Here is a 15,255-nt window from a genome sequence, read left to right as displayed (position 1 = left end):
ACATCTTGGGTGGGCTCTCCTGTGCCCCCACGGAGGACCTGCACTTTGTGGAACTGCACACTTGGCTTAATGCTCTGCAGTCACCATCTTGAAATCCTTAATACTTTTAAATAAGGGGGTCCACATTTACATTTTAAACTGGGCCCTGCGAGAACTTCCAAATTCATTCTACGAGGCCAACATCACCCTGATACCTAAACCAGACAAAGACACTTCAAAGAAAGAAAACTACAGACCAATATCTCTAATGAACCTAGATGCAAAAATCCTCANAATGGGAGCTCATAACCTACTTGAATCAAAGTGTGAAATATGATATATCAAGAACTATGTAATGTTTTGAACAGCCAACAATAAAAAATTTAAAAAAATAAAAAATAAAAAATAAACTGGGCCCTGCAAATTACCCAGCCAGTTTTGGTTCCATGTAGAACAGAAACTTAGCCATTGTTATCTATATGACCCCAAGAGATAGAATGGGATCAATCAGTACAAGGTAGGAAGAAACAAATTTTAATTTAATACGTATTGATAAGAGATTTTTAAAAAATTCATGGCTGCCTAAATTGGAATAGGCAGAATAAAGAGGTAGAGCTTCTGATCACCAGAATCCTCACAACAGATGTGGGTCAGCTGCTTGGCAGGAATATGAGAGATATAATTCAAACTTTGCACTGAAGGCCTTCAAAGTCTCCCTGGGAACCCTGGGATCATCTAATTCTTGGATTAATGAATTTCCTTCAAGATATCTATACTACCAATTTAACCAGGAAATCAACTCACTTTGGTACTATGATCAGGTAAGAGCATTTTCAAGTCCTAACTACCTTCCCTGTGTAGTCAGAGTTTCACCAACTCTCCGAGTTTCTGCCCAGATCCTGAGCTGTTGTTTTTCCTTGATGAGAACATTATTTATTGCCATTACTCACTGTATTTTTCTTGATTATTGTAAGTTGGATCTAATTATGGCTGGCACAATGCAACCTCTTGTTTCTAAGAAAAAGGCTTTAAAAAGTCCCAGAATTGTCTTGGGCTTAAAACCAGTTTCATTAATCATCATTTTGACAATGAAGCATAAATAGATCTGACAAATACTGATTAAATTTACCATTAAAGATCTTTGTGTGTGTGTTGATTATTCTTGTCATTATCATTATTATTATTAGTCAGGGAGATGGTTCTAAGAGAAAAAAGAAAGTCAACTAGTTTTCTGAGATTCCCCCCCATACAAGCTCTTAGGCTGAGAAGTTTATATTATCTTCTCCTTACAGTATTAGACTCTTGAGTCTCAGGAATCAAAGCTCCATGATAAAGATCCACCTTTGATGACAACTCTCAGACACAGGAAGGAACAGGAGACTGGTATTCTTGATCTTAACTCAGTAAACACATTTCCCTGCAGACGTACTCCTCCTACATATTGGAAAACGTTGAGCTTCTTTCATGCCATACTTTGGCCTTGACCTTTATAGTACGAATCCTCCCTACAATGGAGTCTATGTTTCTCCACACCCTCAGAGCAGACCTCCTAATTATAGCCATCCATTAAGTTGTCATGAAGAAATCCTACTCAATCACGTCTTTATCAGACTCTGGTTGCCAATGGGGTCAAGTTAGGCGTCAAGTCTGACCTGCCAGAGCCCCTGTCCTGTGCTTGTCCCACACTCACTGGGGCCTTTGTGAGTAACAGGCCAGATGGCCACCTGGTTGCCCCCAGCTAGGTCCCCTCTCCCACTTCATTGACAAAGCAGTGCAGAGTCTAAAGATGACCCAGACAGTGGGGCTAACATAACGCAAGGCCCTTTTTTGGCTGTTGTCTTTGGGAATTAAACTTACACAGAGATTTTATGGGGTTGTCAAAGTCCTTCATTGGAAATGGAGCCTCTACTGAGTAGAGAGGAATCTGATTTAAGGGGTAAAAATCTTCCTCCATTTGGACTGGGCTTTCAGAAATTGCAGAATCCGAGAATTTATCACTGCAAAGTCACTTAACGATCATCTGTCTAACCCTTATTTTACAGATCAATGCAAGTGTGGCCAAGGGACTTGGGTTTTACTTTCATTGCTGAGTCTGGTTTTCTTGAGTTTCAGGTGAGTGATATTTTAAAGGGTCCTCCATAAGAATGAGGATAATCCATGGTCATTCAGATGTGGCTGTAAATTATTCTCTAGTTGGTTTTGTCTCTCAAATGAGATCATAAAATTTCTTACTGATAGAGTTTATTTTTTCTCTATTCTGCATGTTGTCAAGCAAAGAAAATACTTTAAAGTATTTTCAAGAGTTACTACAAATTCTTTACTCGATATTCTATATTAAAATGGATATGTGGGGCTGGGGTTGTGGCTCAGTGGTAGAGCGCTTGCCTCACACGTGAGAGACCCTGGGTTCGATCCTCAGCACCACATAAAAATAAATAAACAAAATAAAGATATTGTGTCCATGAATAACTAAAAAATATTTTAAAATATGGATATGTATATTTCTATATACCTGCATCTCCCTAGATGGATTATAAAACTATGTATAAATTAAAATAGACCCACCAATTTGATTGCTAGTCCTATAACTCCATTTAAAACATGAGCATACTGAGATCCAGAGAAATGAGGATACAAAATTGTTCAAGCAGTGTGTAATCTAAACTCAGATTCCTTTCCTACCTGTGCAGTGGTCTTTCCACAGTACCAAGCCCATCCTTGTTGTAACATGAGAGTAGATTAATGTTAAAAGGTGCAAAAGAAGGAAAACATCATAAAAGCAGGCTGAATCAACCTCTAACTGATGACATTATGATTGTTACTAGTAATATTTTAAATAGGTAGAGCTGTTAGACTTCAAGAAGCTAAACACTGTTAATAGTTTCATGTGTATCTTTTAGCAAACAAAAATGGAAAGTAAGTCTCTGCCACACTCACAGAGCATGCGTACAGTTTTACTTACACAAGAACTCTGCAGTTACACAAAAGCTCTGCACTTTGCTTTTTCAAAGACACTCCTTAGAGATCTTGCTATATCAGCGCACACAGATCTACTGCTTTGTAAAGGGTACTTATGGTTGGATATACCATAACCTATTTAACCAGTCCCCTATCAATGAACAGTTAGGGTGATTCCAGATTTATGCTAGGAATTGTGTATTTTTAACAACTAGTTTTAAGTCACTAGCTGCACATGAAACCAATATTTTAAAATCACCAGTAGTCTTATACCCTATTTTTTACAGATGATAAAAATTAAAGTCCAAAGAATTTGGGGAACCTCAACCATCAGTTGCAAAACCATAACTAGAACCTTGATTTCCTGAGCCTTCATTCACTATTCATTTCTCTGCCTTTGGCCATTCAGGGACATAGAACATATTTGCTGTGGCTGTTGGAGAAGAGGCCAAAAGTCACCACCAAACTCATCTCCAGGGAACATTCTCTGTCTGCAACTCTCAAGCCCCAATAGAGTCTTTATCAAAAGAACCGATTCATCAAAAGATTCTCGTCATGGTTTACACTTTACTAGTCCCCAAATCATTGAGTTAAACTTCCCATTTTAATAGATGAACCAAATCACCTTGAATAAAGATGTAATTCAATAAAAACGTAATCCTCTCATAAAATCGAATATTCTCTGGCTCCCCAATGAACCCCAAAACTTATTAGATTTCTTCAGCAGATGATGTGATAGGGGCTGTTTTACCTTTAAACTATGCCTTTAAAAATACATAATTATTTAAATGTTCACATTTCTGTATCCTGCACACGTATAAAATAGCAAGAATAGTGTTTCTGGGAAAGCGGGAACTGGTGGAGAAGTTTATTGAATGGGGAATTTTAAGTTGTTAATTTAGGAATTAGAAACAAAATAGTATAGTACATGCTAAGCTCATAGATGTACTATAGTACATGCTAAGCTCATAGATCCTCCTAGGCAATCATTCCTGAAAACTGCTACAAGAGGAGTACATCCTAGTGTGAGAGAAAAAAGTGACTAGAAAAAGGACTTTCTGGGTATGAGGATCTAAAAGCTACGCTGATATTTAGACTTTTGTTCTAAAGAAGCAAATTGATTTGTTAAAACTGAAAAAACAAGACCCCAAGTTTTTAGTTTGGTTTTCATAGACAAAATAATGATAGTACAATTTTTAATTTTATGTGTCAACCTGACTGGGCTAAGGGATGCCAAGTTGGCTGCTTATTATTTGCCAGCTATAAGTATGTCTGTCAGGATGTTCCAGGAGAGATTATCATTTGAATCAGCAGACTGAGTAAAGAAGATCTACCTTCAACAATGTGGGTTGGCATCATACAATAGGTTGAAGGCAGAAAGACAGAGGAAGAGCTAATTTGCTTTCTCTTTTGTGACATATGTCTCCAACTTTTGGACATCAAACTCCAGGTTCCTGGACCTTTGGATTATAAGATTCTCACCAATACCCTCCTCCCTTCCCATCTCTCATCAGGATATTCGAGCCTTCATACTTAGACTGAATCAGACCACCAGCTTCTCCTGTTTGCAAGTGGCAGATAATGGGACTTCTCATCTTCCATAATATGTGAGCCAATTCTCATAATATATCTGCTCTTTAATATTTATATCTGTCTAATTTGTTCTGTTTCTCTAGAGAACCTGACTGGTACAGACAGCTTCCTTGCACTGAGCACTTGCTCTGCAAGCAATGTTGTCAGTGCTTTACTCAATCTCTATTACAAATCTTAGGACAAACTAAGACAAAAGAGAAATACTTGAGGACTTCCACAAACCAATCTCTTAATGAGCTAACCATTATTATGCACAGGGTGTATCCCACTGCAAACTTAATTTGGGGGAGATCTAAAACTCATGTCTATCCTGCCCTACCTCTCAGCCCCAGGACAGACACTAGGAACTGTTTTTTCCATACCACTTAAACCCTACAGTGTTCCACCCTTACTCTCTGTAATGCACATCCTTAGCCCTTAAAAATGGGGATTATTTGAAGTAGCTTGAAGAGAAATGAGCAAAGTTTCAGGGTACAAATGGCCATCCATCATTCCTATTGGATGATCAATGGGACAAAAGAAGGTCATCTAGCACCACAGCCCCTTGCACCAGGAAACACATGTGTTCCTCAAAGGGCAATGGGATCCTGGGGCAATGGGATCCTGGCTCATTCGTATGTGGTACCAAAGCATCATGGAAGAGTGCTGTTCATGGGCCAAGGCTGACCTCCTTCATCTTCTCCTCCTGTTTTTTGGGTGGTGTTAGGGATTAGATTCAGGACCTCTTACATGCTAGGCAAGTTCTCTACCACTGAACCAGCCATTTTTATTTTTTAATTTTATTTTGAGCAAGTTCTTGCTAAGTTGCCCAGATTTGCCTTAACCTTGTGAACCTTCTGGCTCAACTTCCCAAGTAGCTGAGATTACAAGTGTACACCACTATGCCCTGCCCAACCAGCTTCTTGATGTTAATGCTAACCTTGTCCTGGTGGTCTCCTGTCCTGGTCTCTCATTTTTAGCCATACCAAACCCTCTACTTGGGCATGTCCTCTCTATTTCTCCCCTGCTCTGAACAGGTTCTATCTACCTTTAATGTGTTATGATGGTTTGGGCTTTTTATTGTTGTTGTTTCTTTTTAAAAACTTTTTGGTCTTTTAAAATTATCTTTTCAATCTGCTGTTATCAAATTTACTCACTCCTTTCTTACAAGTGAATGTTAATGTTGTTTTCTCTTTCTGGTTTAAAGACCAGGAATTCCACTGTATCCTGTATTTGAGAATATTAACTTTCAGGTTTAAAGAAAAAAATCACTAAGTATAAATACCAAATTTTGTTCAAAATACTCCCCTGCTATAAATGCTCTGTGGCCTTCTCCAAATTATTCCTCTGGACTTGAAAACAGAAATTTCCATTTTAATAAAATGACTTAAACCACAATCAAATTTTTGGAAATAATTATCCCCCAACTCATTAGGATTTCTCTGCTGGCTTCTGTGGCTTTTCTATTAAACCAAAAGAATCCCATTAATCTTTAAACATGTTCAGGCTTAAAGATTTACCCTTTCAAATTTCTTAGCATTCATCTCTGCCTCTAAGTATATTTTGAAAATCTGTGAGGAAAATACAATATTCCATTGCTTTAAAGGGTCATTTAAACTCTTCATCCAACTTCTTCCAATTAAAGCTCTGAGTTCCTGGTAACTTAAGCTCAATAAAAGTATTAATTCCTCCCTATATTTTTTGCTTCTAGAGCAGGGATTAGCAAACTTTTTCTGTTAAGAACCAGATAGTAAATATTTTAGGTTTTGTGGACGACCTATCTTTGTTACAACTTCTCAACTCTGGGTACTGTTAAAGCCACTATATACAATACATAAACAAATGGGCATGACTGTGTTTCAATAAAACTTTATTTATACAAACAAGCAGTGGTCCCAGCAGCTTAGGAAGATAAAGTAGGAGGATCACAAGTTCAAAGCCAGCCTCAGCAGCTTAGTGAGGCCCTGAGCAACTTAGCAAGACCTTGTCTCAAAAAAAAAATTAAAATGGACTGGGGATATTGCTCAGTGGTGAAGAGGCCCTGGGTTCAATCCCTGGTATAAGAAGGAGGAGGAAGAGGAGGAGGAGGAGGAGGAGGAGGAGAATATAAACAAGCAGTGAGTTATAGTATACCTATCCCTGTTCTATAAGATGATGATTAAAAGGAGGAGGGTGTTTGTGAACAACTACAAATAACATTGTTTGCTTTCTCTGTAAAAAGTACCATGCTAGGTATTCCATGAGTTTTACCTCATTTAATCTCCCAAATTCCACAGGTTAGATATAGTTATTACATTTTATATCTGAAGAAAGTAAGCTTTAGAGAAGCTAAAATGTTTTCTTAAACTCAAATACTCGAACATTTAAATAATAAAGCTAGAAACTCAGATCTGACACTGAGGCCCATGCTTTATATCACCATAATATGCCATAAAACATATACATCCCCTGTTCAAAGCTTTTGGGACAACTTTTCTCTGAAACTATTTTAAGTACAATCAGAAAACTCGGTAAAGTCACAGAATTCAAATTTAATAAGAAAGTTGGACATAATTTTAATTTGCCTAATCCAAGTGTTCTTTGAGCCGTTGAAATATTTAGTTGAACAGGCATTTATTATGTCACTACATGAGCCCACACCACAGCAGCGATTTGAGGAATAGGAAAATCATGGAATATAGTTGCCTTAGCTCAACACACTCAGAGACTTTGAGGGTAACTTTTGCTCGCCTTTCTTCCCATACCTCTGTCTTGGTTTGAGAAAGAAGACCCCCAGCTGTCATTTCTTAAGGAAGGCAACCAAAATTTATTTCCAATTGTCCACAACCACAAATGTCTTTCCTTTTCCAACCTTGTATGATTAATGTTTCCACATAGTTTTTTTTTGTTATTATTGTTGAGGTTTCTTTTATTATAGTGATATAAGTAGTTGATAGAGAATTTCAAGAAATTTTACTAAAGTCTTTTCCCAACATTTAAAGCCTCAAGTCTTCTCAAGCTTACCCAGGACATCTTACCTGAGATGTTTATACTAAATATCCCATGCAAGCAAGCATCCCAAACTCTACCCAATGTCCACAATTGTCTTAAGAATGTAGCTGTCCTCCTTACCCCTGACACACAGCCACAGAGGCCCTCTGTGTTCTGAGGGAATGGGTTAGAAAAGTAGGACATGTTTGTAGCAAACAAATTTACTTAAGCAGTACAGAATCATATAAAGGAAAAGTGAAAGTCTCTTCTCTCATAAACAATTCATAATAGTTTATAACTCTAACAGTTCTACATTTTCTCTGCTGTCGTACGTATAATTTTTTCTCATTATCCACTGTTTACTGTTAATGAAATGACTTTTTAATGTCCTTCCCCATCTAAGAATATTTGCTTAATTATTATGATGCCTTATTTGCACTACATCCAAATGGAAACCAGCCTATGGCAATGGGATTTGGTGTTGCTTTTCTTCAAGGTCAAACCACACACAGCTGTTCATGCTGAGCCATCTCCAGCTCTCAGCAGCTGCCCAACGTTTATGTTATGTTAGAGATGTTCTCTAGTTGCAGAGCCCGGAGAGCTTGCTGTTCCGCCAAAAGAAATCCTCAGGGACAAGAGTCAGAGTGAATGGCTGCATGTTACATGTATGCAGGGTTACTGGACATTCTCCTTTTCCAGTACAGAGGCTAAGGCAAACCAGTGCAATTCACAGTCAAACCCACAGCTTTTGAGGACCCCCTGATTCCCTGCTTTCTCAACATACAAAGAGTTACCCTGAAAACTCAGAAATATGCTAAGAACTTTTCTCTGTGATTGCTGAACTAGGAAAACAAGGGAACCATTTGCATAATAGCAGTGGTTTGGAAAAACATGGTAGTCACTTCTGCATTTTTATGGTCCTGAGATTCTCTTTAAATGGATGAAGTTTGACAAGGAAAAGGAGAAAATGGAAATGGGAAGAAGAGATAAGATTCTGTATCTTCACTGTTGAGTTCTTTTTGGCAAAGCACCACATCTACACTCATGAGGCAGCAGCATGACTGCCATGATATGAATATCTTTGACCTTACCCAACAGAAATCAGCATCCTGTATCCATAAGAACACCACTTTAGCCAGGTCCCAGACAGCCTTGACCAATGGCATAGTCCATCACTATTCTATCTGAAGTATAGTACACTTCAAAGACAGACAAGAACTCACTATACCCAGGAACATGTGCAGCTTAGAGGGAGGGTTAGAAAAGAAATTAATGACCTTCACAAAAACCCTTCACAATTACTCAATCCTCTGGATTCGTAACCTTTCTGTGGGCAGTTTATGGGAGTTTATAATTTTGTATGCATTTGAGGAAGTCCAGGAGAACTGAATTCTCCATGTCCACAGCAGCAGCATCAATGCAACATTATTATATTGGCCTTCTGTACTGCAGCTTCTCACTCTCTCCCATCCTTCATTTCTGCAACTTCGAATTGCCTCCAAAATAAAGTACCTGCTTAAATTCACCTCTCCCAGACTCTACATTCAGGGCCACTCAAGCTAAGACTGTTTTCACAGCTTCCCGTCTGGAAAAAGGCATGCTTTGAAACCAACCATTGCAAAAATAACTTCTAGGTCCAGGATAGAGCAAAACCATGTTTATTGGATGTTTCAAAATAGTCATTAATATTGGAAGAATTGGTCTTATCAAGACCTCTGTTTACATACACTAATTCTGCATAGTTTTTTGCTCCTGAGCAGCATAGATACTATCCATGGGAGAAACTCATCTATTATAACATATAAGGGAACACATCACCTTTAACTCTCTTGTCTGCCTTCCTTTTGGTGTGTCAAGGATATCAAGAGCCAGGGAAAGAATCATAAAAGTGATAATGGAGGGCTGGGGTTGTGGCTCAGTGGTAGAGCACTCACCTAGCATGCATGAGGTACTGGGTTCAATCCTCAGCACCTCATAAATGTATAATAAAGATATTGTGTCCACCTTAAAAAAACAAAAAAAAGTAAATATTAACAAAAGTGATGATGGAGAGTGACATCAACAAAATGGCAGACTGGGAAGCTCCATACCCTTATTACCTCATAAAGACATTTAAAAACCTAAATAAAGTAACATTATATGAGCTATAGAAAAATAGTCAAAAAAGACTACAACAATCAAACAAATGGCCAATAAAGGGAAAAAAATAGAAATGATAGAAAATTTTGTTATTTTGCCTACTTTTTTCCCACCTTCCCTCTGGCATGGCACCATCTTGGTTTGGAGAAGTGGCAGTTCCAAATCCATTCCTTGAATGAGGGTAGGGGCACAGTTGACCTTATTTACAATGTTCTAATCTCTCTGGGGGCTGCCTGAGGACTGATCTGTTTCACCTACTCAGATCTGAAGCAGAAAACATCAGCAAGCTGCTTAGTAAAGCTGTGAGACTAATTTGGTGCCTGGAACAAGGGATTTTTCAGAAGAGGACATACACTAGACCATTTAAGACCCTGAGGGAGAACTCCGGGGTAAGATTCTTAGGAATTAAGTGTATTATCAGCTACATATATGGGATGATTAAAAATTATAAACCCATGCTCAGAAAGTAATTGAGAGAACCTTAAGCTTTCTCCTCAGGCTTATCTAAAAGCTCAGAGAACACCTGGAAAATAAACTCAGAACTTCCATGGTACAGAGCCTTCAAAGACTGGGAAAATTTGCTGTTTTTTAATGATCAGTTTTTAACAACAATAGCAAAATCACAAGGCACACAGAGAAACACGAAGCCATGGCCCATTCAAGCAAAGAAAATTAAATGGCAGAAATCATCCCTGAAGAAACATAAGCAACAGAACCAAGGTAAAGCCTTTAAAATAATTGTTTTACATATCCTCCAAGATAAAAATGGATAAAGAACTAAAGAAATGAGGAAAAATATATGCACAAAATGAAAATATCAACAAAGAAAAATTTTTAAAGGAACCAAGTAGAAATGCTGAAACTGAAAAATACAACAACTATTGAAAAAATTAATAATATAATTGAACAGGCTGAAGAAATTATCAGTGAACTTGAAAATAGAAAGTTATCCCAGACATTACCTAGTCTGAGAAGGAAGAAAGAGGAAGGAAAAGTGAACAAAGTCTATTGAACTCATGGGACATCATAAGAAGAGCAGTACATGCTTTATGAAAATTGAAAAGAAGAGAAAAGTCAGAGAGATTACTTGAAGAAATAATGGCTGAAAACTTCTCTATTTGAGGAAAGATACAAATCTGCAAGTATAAAAAAGCTTAATGAACTCTACATAGCATAAAATCAAAAAGACCCATGCTGAGACATTTGAATCCAACAGTTGAAAGGCAAAAAGAAAGAGAAAATATTTAAAGCAGCAACAGAAAAGTGACTCATGACATGCAAAGGATTGTCAGCCAATTTTAGCATAGCAACTTCAGCTCCCAATTTTTCATGAGAAAACTTGGAGGCATACATAGTGGTATTTAAAGTACTAAAGGGGAGATGGGTGTCTATATCCAGCAAAACTATCTTTCAAAAATGATGAAATTCCCAGGTAAACAAAAATTGAGAGTTCATTACTACTGATCCTGTCCTACAAGTAATGCTATCATTAGTTAAAATTAAAGGATGCTATAAAGAAATTCAAGCAACATGGCTATTTTTTTAAAAACTCTGTTAAAGGTAAATATATAGGCAAATATAAAAATTAGCATTATTATAATTTTGGCTTTAATTTTCTATAGGGTTTAAAAGACAAATGCATAAAGTAATCATAAATCTGTTAATTGACACACAATATATAAAGACATAACTTGTGATTTTAATAACATCAAACAGCGAGTTGTGAAGGAGTATAGTTTTATATGCAATTGTATCAATTCAAAATAGAATGTTACAATTTTGGGATACTATATGTAACTTTTATGGTAACCATGCCCCAAACGGGGTTCCTCACCTTCGCCCACAAAATATTTATAGAATGAATAAAATGAAATAAGAAGGGAGTAAAAACATGTCACTACAAAGAAACAACTAAACACAAAGGACAATAGTAATAAAAGAAATGAGGGGGGAAAAAAAGCTCCAAGACATGGAGGAAACAAACCAAACAATGCATGAGAAAGTCCTTCTTTGTTATTAATTACTTTAAGTGTAAAAGTTTGAAGTCCCCAAACAAAAGGCAACCACTGGCAGAATGGATTTTAAATAGCAGGATCTAACTATATGCTGCCTAGCAGCTTCACATTAGATCTAAGGTTACAAAGATTGAAAGCAAAGTGATGATAAGTAATTTCCACACAAATAGTAACCAAAAGGAAGCTGGTATTGCTATACTAATACCAATATACTTTAAGAAAAAAAATACAAGAGATAAAAAACATGCCATATTAACAAAAGAATCAATTTACCAAAAAGATAAAAAAGAAGCATAAACATGCATGTACCAAGTTTTAGAGCTCCAAAATGCATGAAGCAAATATTGACAGACTTGAAGACAAAAATAGTTCTACAATATAATTAAAGCTTTTGGTACTACACTTTGAACAACTAATAAAACAACTAAACAGAAGATCAGTCAGGAAATAGAGAACTTGAACAACACAATAAATCAATTGGACCTATATAGATATATACAGAACACTCTGTCCAACAATAGAATACTTAGCTTATTAAGTGCACATGAACATTCTCCATCACAGGCTCAAGTTAGGCCACAAAACAAGTCTTAGTAAATTTAAAGAGACTGATATCATATAAAATATCTTTTCTAACTATAGAGAAATAAAACTAGAAATTAGTATCATAAGAAAATTGAAAAATCCACAAATATGTGGAAATTAAATAACATACTCTTAACCCATTTGACCAATGGGTCAGAGAAGGAATCTCAAGAGAAATTATACATTGACTAAAAATACAATATTCCAAAATTCATGGGATGCAGTGAAAGCGGTGTTAAGAGGGAAATTTATAGTTGTAAGTGTTTACATTTTAAAGAGATTTCATATCAACAATACTACGTACCTTAAGTGACGAGAAAAAGAAAAACTATAATGACTGATAATTTATTTTCCAAGGTTTTAAAGAGAGCATGCTTCCTTGATGGTAAGACCCACTCTGGCTTCAACAATCCCTCCTTGTTTCAACACCTGTAGCTCCAAACTTTGTTCAGCCCACACTTATAACTTCTGGCAGGATATTCTCACCTGAATGTCATGTTCTACATGCCCCCAAACTGGGTTCCTCATCTTCCCCCATAAAATTTGTTTTGCCTTTCATGGTTCAAATCCCAAGATGCAAAAATTTTTCTGCTCCTTTCTCTGCTTCTCCATCCTGCTCCATCCCACCCTGACCCCAACCAACTGAGGACGGTGGCTCTAATGGGTCCCTTCCATATGTGTCCTTTCTATTGCTAAATCATTGTTCCCATTCAGCCTTTAGACCTTCTCACTGAATAATGACATAGGTTGTTATGGAGTTGCCTTCTTCCTGTTCCTTTCCCATGAGAGCATTAAGTGTTAAGAGCATGGGTTCTGGGTCTAAGAATGGAGTCTTGAATACTGTTTCTATTGATTGCTGGCTGTTTGAACTTGGGCAGGTCCCCTAGCCTACCTGTTCTTCATTTTACTCATCCATAGCATAGTCTGTAATTGTTCTGACATCATGGACTGAAATGGCAGTGAAATGAATTAATCCATGTAAATCAATTAGAATAGTTGCTTGAATATAGCAGATATTCAATACAGCTTGACTATTGTTATTACATTGTGGTTGGAGTTACCTTTCTGTACCATAATTCTGATAAAGTTATTCCATGATCAAAAATAGTGGTTCCTATTGCACACAGAGTAGTCTTAATTCTTTCAAATTCAAGCCTATCTTTCTTGACTTAGTCCTCACTATGTTCTTTCCAGCCACTATATGATCCATCCACATGGGTCTGTTGAATGTTCATAAAATGTGTTCTGTACATGTCCATCTCATGAACATGAACTTACTCAGGTGGTTGTTCTCTTTGCTTGGACAATTTCCGCATCACCATCTCTCAAGTTCAAACTGTATTTCAAAGTTCAGGTCAAATGTTACTCCTTCTGCCCCAGGTAACCTTCCCAGATTACACTGGTCATGGGTCATTTTCCCCTTACCTATATGCTTTGTTGTTTTGTTTTAGCAATTGTCACGATCTTCTCCACTAGGCAGACAACATGAGTAGTAATTCTGTGTCTACAACCAATCTTTTTCCAATGCTTCCTTATTACCCCAAGATCTACAGTGTCTAGCACAGTCACACCTCATTATCCACACATTTACCATTCAATGACTCTGGATGCTAAATCTATTTCAACTTACTTTGTATTTCCTTAAGTCTGTGCTCATAGCATATGGATTGAAAGAGAGGAAAGAAGGTCAGGGCTGACAATGAAATCCTTCATAAAATGTCAAAGGACTTTCTCCTTTTTCTATTACACCTAATAAACCTAAAATGAATAGCTTGAAATTCTACTGTAGGACTTTGATATTTATCATTACATCTGGCCCTATGCATTGATTATCTCTATTTGGTCTTAAAAGGTGCAGAGTGACTAAATGAGCTGATAAAGATAGCGAAGAAGTACATTGTTGCTGCTACGTTTTGGAAGTTGCTCTCCAGTTTGCATTAACTTAGTGCTTAGAGCAAAAAAATAGATCTTCCACATCACTTTCTCATATAACCAGGTATAGTTTACTGGTTCATTTTAAATCCAAAAAGAATGGGCAGTGTTGAACCTTTTTTGCTGTCCTTTTTACCTTAATTCAAACTTTTATTGAGCATTTTCATGAGTCAGACCCCCTCCAAGGTTTTGGAAATACAATGAATGTTGATTTCCTGCCTCAAGGAGATCTTAGTTTTATAACAGCAAAGTTGGATTATAGAAATAAACAGCCAACAAGGAATGAGTCTGAGAATAGAGGCACATGTAAGATGTTGCAGAGACACATCAAAAGGACTGGAGGACTCTTCTTGGAGTCAAAGCTGGTGATTAGAGATGGTCTTAGAATAGGTGATGTTTGAGTTTAAGCAATGAAGAGTTATTTGGAGTTAAGTGGACTGAAGGGAAGGCATATGAAAGGAAAAATAGAGCAATGCGAAGGTTTGAACCTGTGTAGAGGAATTTTGCGACTCATGCTGTTATAACAACTTCAAACATATTATTACTACAGTAGCCCAGTAAGGTCCAGAAGAGGATGACCCCCACTTTGCAGAGCAAGGGCTGGAGGACAAAAGAGTTTAAATAATTTGCCCAAGGTGACATTTGCAGAAACATTATTCACTAAGTTTTCATCTAAGAGGAAAGGTATGAATATCCACTCCCAATTCCATGCTTGAAGCAAAAAAGAAGTCTTTCCACATTCGAATCAAGCCATTCTGCAGAAACATTGCAAGTCCCTTCATGAACCAAAACTAGACTCACTTAGAAGGTGTATTCCACTGCCACCTCTGACACATGCATTGATAAGATAGGATATCTAGTTTCTTTTTTTAATATTTATTTTTTTAGTTGTAGTTAGACACAACACCTTCATTCCATTCATTTATTTATTTATTTTTTAATGTGGTGCTCAGGATCGAACCCAGGGCCCCGTGCATGCTAAGTGAGCGCTCTATGGCTGAGCCACAATCCCAGCCCAGGATATCTAGTTTCTTAAAGGGGAAAGAAAATAAGCAAAACTGCAAAACATCTTAAGATGTTCATTTAAAAAAAGGGGGGGGGGGGG

The 15,255-nt window shown here is 37.1% G+C and overlaps 1 long non-coding RNA gene across 2 annotated transcripts in view; it reads left to right on the top strand.

Moving 5' to 3' along the window:
• Positions 1–1,972: 1,972 nt before the first annotated feature.
• The window catches only part of LOC125614027, a 53,511-nt gene continuing 40,228 nt past the window's right edge, over positions 1,973–15,255 (top strand). For both annotated transcript variants that reach the window (XR_007344664.1, XR_007344663.1), the window contains exons 1-2: positions 1,973–2,091; positions 4,452–4,544. This is a non-coding gene — a long non-coding RNA (uncharacterized LOC125614027). The remainder of the gene's footprint in view (positions 2,092–4,451; positions 4,545–15,255) is intronic.

This window comes from Marmota marmota, unplaced genomic scaffold (assembly GCF_001458135.2).
Source record: "Marmota marmota marmota unplaced genomic scaffold, marMar, whole genome shotgun sequence".
In the NCBI taxonomy this organism is placed as follows: Eukaryota; Metazoa; Chordata; class Mammalia; order Rodentia; family Sciuridae; genus Marmota; species Marmota marmota.
Note: the sequence above shows the minus strand (reverse complement) of the source record. Positions and strands in the feature narration are given on the sequence as shown.